The sequence below is a fragment of the Arachis duranensis genome, chromosome 6, assembly GCF_000817695.3.
Source record: "Arachis duranensis cultivar V14167 chromosome 6, aradu.V14167.gnm2.J7QH, whole genome shotgun sequence".
Classification (NCBI taxonomy): domain Eukaryota; kingdom Viridiplantae; phylum Streptophyta; class Magnoliopsida; order Fabales; family Fabaceae; genus Arachis; species Arachis duranensis.
The window spans coordinates 39615673-39622745 of record NC_029777.3 but is presented as its reverse complement, the minus strand read 5'-3'; positions in this window follow the sequence as shown (position 1 = coordinate 39622745).

The following is a 7073-nucleotide window of genomic DNA, read 5'->3' as shown; positions in this document are numbered from 1 at the left end:
ATTGAACAGTTCCTCTTTCAGAAAAGATTTCTGACTTTACTTTTATTGTAAACTGTTGTTTTTGAAAAGAGGCATAAGATGGTTATTAATCACTGGTACGGTTTATCTTCATGTATCCTATTACAGTAATTCCCAAAAAACCCTCTACTGAGAACCCTTTCGAGGATGATGTTCTCACCCCCTACATTTTTCCCCTTTCAGGATTTGGGCGCAGAAGTTATGAAGAGTTTAATTATTTGTTATTGAGATGCTCTGTATTCCTTTAGATTATTATTTTTGTACCCTCACCTTTATCTTGATATATTCTGTGAGAGGGATAGGAATTGTACTGGATAATGTTTGTAATATAATTTATATATATGTATGTATATATATATGGATGTACTCTTTATGAGTTTCTGTAAGTTGTATGGTATGTATGGACGTACGTTGTATGGAGAAAGTATATTTTGGGAATGGTATTGCGGTTTAAAGTTTTTAAACAGGCTCATATTCTATATTAAATAGTATAAGTGTCGTCGTAATGGCCGAGCTATCAGAGTTGCGCAGCCGGAAGCGTGAGCTTTGGTAGTTAGGGTGTTACATTATGGTATCAGAGCAATCCTTCCTGTAGAGCCTGAGGAATGGACCAACTATGCTTCAGTTGCATACTCTGAGCATTTGTCATGTATTAGGTCTTGTCGAATGACGAGAATTAGAGCTTTATGTACATGACGGTCTATTGATTAACGATGTTAGTCTTGCATTGCATAATTCTTGGTATTAAGTTTGGCCGGCTTAATACTAGTGAATTTTGTATATGAAAGCACTAATAAGTTATCATAGATGAAATCCGAGTTTTGAGTTAAGCGAATCGCGGGTTCTGGGAACGTTGAAAACTTTTCTCGAGGCTGCTCAGTTATGTGTCTTGAATTCTGTTCGAGTCGACCTATTCTTTCGTATCCTGACTTGAAGTTCTTGGTTACTAATCCTTTTGAAAAGTAGCTTGATTTTTCAACTTTATTCCTCCATTCATATGCATTCCTGTTTGAACTTAATTGCATATGCTTGTTTGGAATCCTTGTTGCATCTATCTTCCTCGGTTTGAGTTTTTCTTGATTCACGTATTCTTTGATATAGCTTTGAACTTGTCATGATGCGCTGTGCCTTTTAACTCTGAGATTCTGAGTCCATTATTAGAGGAATTATTGATTCAGTTTTTCTCTTATTTGACAGTGAGTACAGCCAATTGAGATTTTATAAAAATTGCTGTTGATTAGGTATATACTTTTCTATATATGAAACTTTGAAGATTTCTTACACAGTTTGACAACTATTTATTTATAATACCTCGCTTGTACTTTTACTGTGCCATTATTGTTCTTTTGAAAATGTTGGACTCATATCTTTCTTCTTATGAACGGACTCGTTTCTTCTTAAGCTTTTCACCTCTATGAATGTCATACGTGATTCTGTTTTTAACTAATCTTTTACATCTTGTGAAATTATCATTAATCTTGGTTTGTCCTTTCTTGTGAATCTCATCCGTATGTGAGTCAGTTTGATTTGTTTCAAATTAGTGCATTGTTTATTCTCTCATTTTCTCTACAAGAGTTTTTAGTTAAACATTTATCCTTGAGAAATTACTAATGATTGAGTTGTCTTTTCCTTATGACTTTTGTATTCTTTTGGATCAATTGAAAGCTTGTTTGATGACTCATGTCTAGTGAATCTTGTTTGAACTACTTTGGTTTAAGATCCTTTCTTGTATGGCTTGACTCCTTTTCAAGTACATCCTAATATCCTTGAATATCCTTTTGAAATGGTGATTTCAACTATACTTTTGGAGTCCTGTTTTGAATTCTCTTTGAAGAAATTCTAAGCTGAATCTATTCCCTGTTACTTGATTGAGAGTGAAACCATTATTCGATTTTGACGAAATTGTTTTTAAAGTTGGCATGCACTATTTTAAATGAGGTTTTGAAAAGTTTCCTTGTTTAGTGGAAACCGATTCGTTTGTAACGCACCACTTATTTCCTTTACCAAATTGTAAACAAATTTTTACTTCGGAGTTTCTTTTCTAAAAAGAGTTTAACTTCCTCTTTTGTACTTGCTATAAATGTTATACACGCTTGTTTGAATATGAAATTTTGAGAATTATGAACAAGCATTTGATTACTTCTGAGTTTTTATGAACTGCTTTTGGTTAAGTTGTGCATCTGATTATCTTTCTAAAATATTTGAGAAAATATTTTAGCTCTTAGTCAAAGTTGTGTGCATTTTGTTTTTGGAACTCTACATAATCTACTTCAACATGAAATTGTATTGAAGTAAAGCCACGTTTATGCTTTTGTTACTCTCTTGAAGGATGTTTGTTGTTTAACTTCTCTTTCAGATTGCGAAGTGATATTTTTATAAGTTTTCGATTCTTTTAAGAACAATGTATTCGAAAGTATAGTAATTATGCTCTTGAGTTCTGTGAGCTTGGCTTGGGTCTGAGATATTCTTTTCTGCAACCTCATACTTCTTCAACTCATCTTGAAATTGTTTCAAACTAATGCGCTGATTCTCCTTCCTATTGATCCTATTGAATTTCCTTGATCCAAGGGTTATCTTGAAGTTGTCAATTGAATTGAGTCTAGCAAACTTCATTGCTTGAGTGTCCTTGTTTATTTGGAATTGGATACATTCTCTCAAATCTTTGAGTACTATCCTTGACATTTGACTCTCCTTTTTAAATCTTGTATCCTTCTGAGTAGACTCGAGAATTGTTTTGATATCACGTGCGACTTGTAGACGTAGTAACGCGATACGTTAGTTCTTTAAGACGTGATGTGTATACGGAAGTTGAAGTGGTAGGTGTACAACGTTTTGGGTTGTGGTGTTTTGTTCCTTGCGGACGGGTTTGCGATCGTTGGGCTTATGATCGAAATTGGGGTTTGTAAAGTGCTTGATGGAGTTGGAAAGTTGAAACTTTGAGGTTGATATGAGATTAGTGTGCGGAGGTTAAGCACGTCGTTTTAACTCCATCCTGTTTTATAGCCTTTGATGCTTTGCCCTTCTATCACATGATTTACCCATGCTAACTTTTGCATTGAGCCTACCTTGTAACGTTTGCTTTGCAATCACACTCCTACCTCTACATCCGTAAGCTCATGACAACCAAAGTATTTGAAAACTATATATATGCTTATATTTTGAGATATTTTTGCCTCTTCCTTAAATGTGTTTAAGAGTGAGCTGTTATGAATTTTCTTTCGTTTTGTATCAATTTTCGAGGGCGAAAATTTTTATAAGGTGGGTAGGATGTAAGACCCAGAATCTTTGAAAAGTCTTTTTATGATCAAGTCTCAAATCATATAGTTATTTATAGCCTTAATTTCAGAAATTATTTTATTAAAGATAATTAAGGCAAGTTTTGATTTATTGAATTTGAGATAAGTTATGATTATTATCCAATTCTATAATTATTGGATTATTTTCTATATTTAAAGTATAAGGTTGATAGTTATGAAATAATAAGGATTTTATATGATTTGGATTAGATAAGTAATATTTTAAATATTATTACTGCTATTTTGGAAAATAAAGAAATTAAGTATATTATTTCTAATTTTTAGATTTGGGCATTTTATTGAAAATAATTTGTGAAATTGATGAGCAAGTAGTATTTTCTATATACCTCTAGTGTTGGATTTAATTTGGGGTTTCAATTACCATATTATTCCCAACTATATTTGAAATTACCAAAGTGCCCTAACCCTAGGTTTAAAAAAAATGAAACCCTAACCCAGCGACCCGTTACCCAACCCGGTTCCCTTTTCCCCTATACCCAGCTGCAGCCGAAATCCCTTTCTTTCCCCCCAAAACAGCAGCAAACACACAAACCCCTCCAATGGAAATGGAACAGAGAGAGAGGGGCTGAATGGCGGATGAGGAGAGGAGGAGGGAAGCTCGTCGCGCCGCGCGCTGGGCGCCACCATTGCCGCCGCATCGCCGCCAGAACTGCGCGAGTGACAGAGGGCAGCTCACCGCGTAGCGCCGCCTCTACAGTCCATGCCGGCCTGGAACCACCACCAACACGTCTTGCCGTCACCACCCACACTCGAGGAGGAGAGAGATCGAGTAGAGGGAGGCGCAAAGAGGGAGTGGGAGTCGCGAAGCCAGCTGCGTCCTCATCGCCGGAAAGAGGAATCCGTTGCTGTGACGCTGCTACTGCCGTGGCTATCGCGGTGTTCATCGCGTCTTTGGCCGCCGTCGGCAAGGTCCGATCAGAGAGAAGCTTGAGAGACAGGGAGATCGACGGGACGGAGTGGATGAGCCGCGTCGGCGCCGTTGGGGTCTCACCGCCGCCGTCCCCATGGTGGCTGGTGTCGTCGTCGGAGAAGGCCACCAGAGTTGCTGTCTGCCTCTGCCTCGGGGTCCTGCAAGCTGCCGGAGCCCACTGCCGCCAGAGCTGCCGAGAACCACCGCTGTGGCTGCCGCTGGGATTCTAAACGGAAGGAGGAGCTGCTGTTTTCGTTACAGCCACTCCCAGAGGAGAAGTCAACCGCGCCGCCGTGCCGAGTCGCCGGAGAACTCTTCCGGTAAGGGTTTTAATTTACGGTTTCTGTCCTTTTTGGATTTTGGAAAGAGTATTGACACTGCGTGGTTGTACAACTACTATTATCAGAAATTTGGGCCGCCGCCATTATTCAGAATTTATTAACGGAGCCGCTACCGAGTCGATTTGGAGTTTCGGCTGTTTCGTTTTGTTAATTTAGTGAGTATCTCTATTTCGAAATCCTCGCGTTCTCTATTTCGAAAGCCTCGCGTCAGTATTCTGTTGTGTACAGTTAATGAATACGAGTTTTGATAACGTGGGGTCGAGTCCTGATTATTGTATGTTGCGATTAGTGTTGCTTTGGTTATTGCGAACGTGACTGGGAGCTGAGGTTTTGGTTGCCGTCAGTTCGGGATGAGGCGGAAAGGACTCTATGAGACGTTTGGATTATGGAATTGCGTTTTGAGGTAGAGGCACTTTCCAAAAACTATATTTTATATGCCGAAATTATTACATATGGGTACTGATGTGAGATAATGTATTTGGTGATTGTATAAGCCTTATGTGATGTTGATTACCCTGGATGAATGTAATTATATGTTTGAATGGATTATTATTTGGTTCTGATGAACGAACTGTTGTATGGTTTTGTGAAACATAATGCCGTCCAAGTTGATTGCCTTATGTATTATTTGATTGACTCGAATGATTATGGATGTTTGTTTGGCTGAATTGTTGTGTGGTTTTGTGAAACGAGATGCTTTTGAAGTTGATTCTTTTAAAGCTTTGAAATCGGGTTTAATTCTTCGTGAATTGATTTGAGTTGAGTTGATTTTCTAGATGATGTGGAAAGTAGAACGCACTGTTGAATTCAGCCTGGTTTACTTTAATTGACTTGGTTTTGGACAAATGATTTGTTACGGAGCTGTTTCTTTAAAGCTTTGGAAATGAGTTAAATCGATTGATATTGAGTTGATTTTGAGATGGTATCCTTGAGATACGCCACTGAGGCGATTGTTGGATTTAGCCTACTTTAAATTGATTTATGGTTTTGTGTTGTTGAAAAGGAATGAGGAACGGTTTAGTTGGGACCCGAACCGGGTGGCAAAAGTCCAAGTTTTAGGGGAGGTGCTGCCGAAATTTCTACAAAATCTTAGTCTTGTTTGAAAAGTTATTTAGAAAGGATTGGATTTGAGAAGCTGTATCATTTGATTTAATAAGAGAATAATTATATTTTTTTTGCTTAATTTATTTAGCGAACTTTATGCCTTGAGTTTGACTTATTTAGAAATGAACATATGAGTTGAGTTCAGCTTATTTAGAAATGAACTATTTTTACCGCTTGAATCGCTGAAGGAAAGAATGATGATCTAATATTGATTTCAATATAAAAAGGAGCATTTATTGATTTTAAAGGAAACTAGACTTTTGATTGAGTAATTAAGTTTCAGGAATTTTGGAAGAGGTTGGAAAAAAACGGGTTCCAAAAAGAAATCTGAAAGTGGTTTGATTCAAATGAACCGGTTCCGTTCAAATGAGTTGATTTTTGGACCGGGTTGGAACTTGTGATTTATGTATGGTCGGTTTCATAATAAATTCCGTTTTATTTACTTGAACCGAGAATCTATGATTTTAAGAGTTTCAATGAATTTTAAGGAATTGATATAGGTTGACCTTCCCTAAAAACTTGGGACTCTGTCGAGAAACTTTTGTTATAAAATCCCATTGTTGGATGGGTGATTTTGAATGCTTTGAAATAAATCCTTAACTTGCCATGGTTTGAAAGTTTGGAAAGAGAATGTCGAGAGTGGTTCTGTTTTAAAAGGGGAACTCACTTTGAGTAAATTTGGCTTATGAGCCTGAGATGATTTGAGAAACGAGATTTCTAAAGCCAAGGCTGAAAAGAGCTGAAACTTGATTTCAAAGTGAAATGAACTCAGAAAATGATTTATGGCTTAAATGCCGGTTTCATGAATTTGATGATTTTGAATGTGGAAGTGCTGTTTTGTTGTGAGCCGGAATGGCTTTGAATGATATGAATATTGGCTGATTCTGGATTGAACCGTGAGCCAGAATGGCTGTGTGTGATTATTAATATTGGCTGGTTCTGGACTGAACCGTGAGCCGGATGGCTGAGATGGATGTTGATCCACGGATGAGAATGAATGCATGTATATGCTGAATTATTGATAATTTTGATTTGCACTTCCACTATCAGAGGCACGAGCTCCCTGGGAGAAAGCAGTGGCTAGCCACCACGTGCTCTAGGTGGAGGCTCGAGACTCTGCTGATCCTATGTCGTAAGTGTGGTCGGGCACTGCGAAAGTTTCGGATGAGCTCGCCCCCGTGAATATACACCAGTGAGGGTGTTGGATATGGATCATGATTATGATCAAGTTTATATTGAGTATAACTCGAGTTGGGGAGACACGACAGAGGGACAGTCCAATAGTTAGCTACCAGGACTTGTCGGGTTGGCTCTATAACCGACAGATGATATCATCAGCCACTAGGGACAGGCATGCATCATATGCATCTATGTGACATTGTT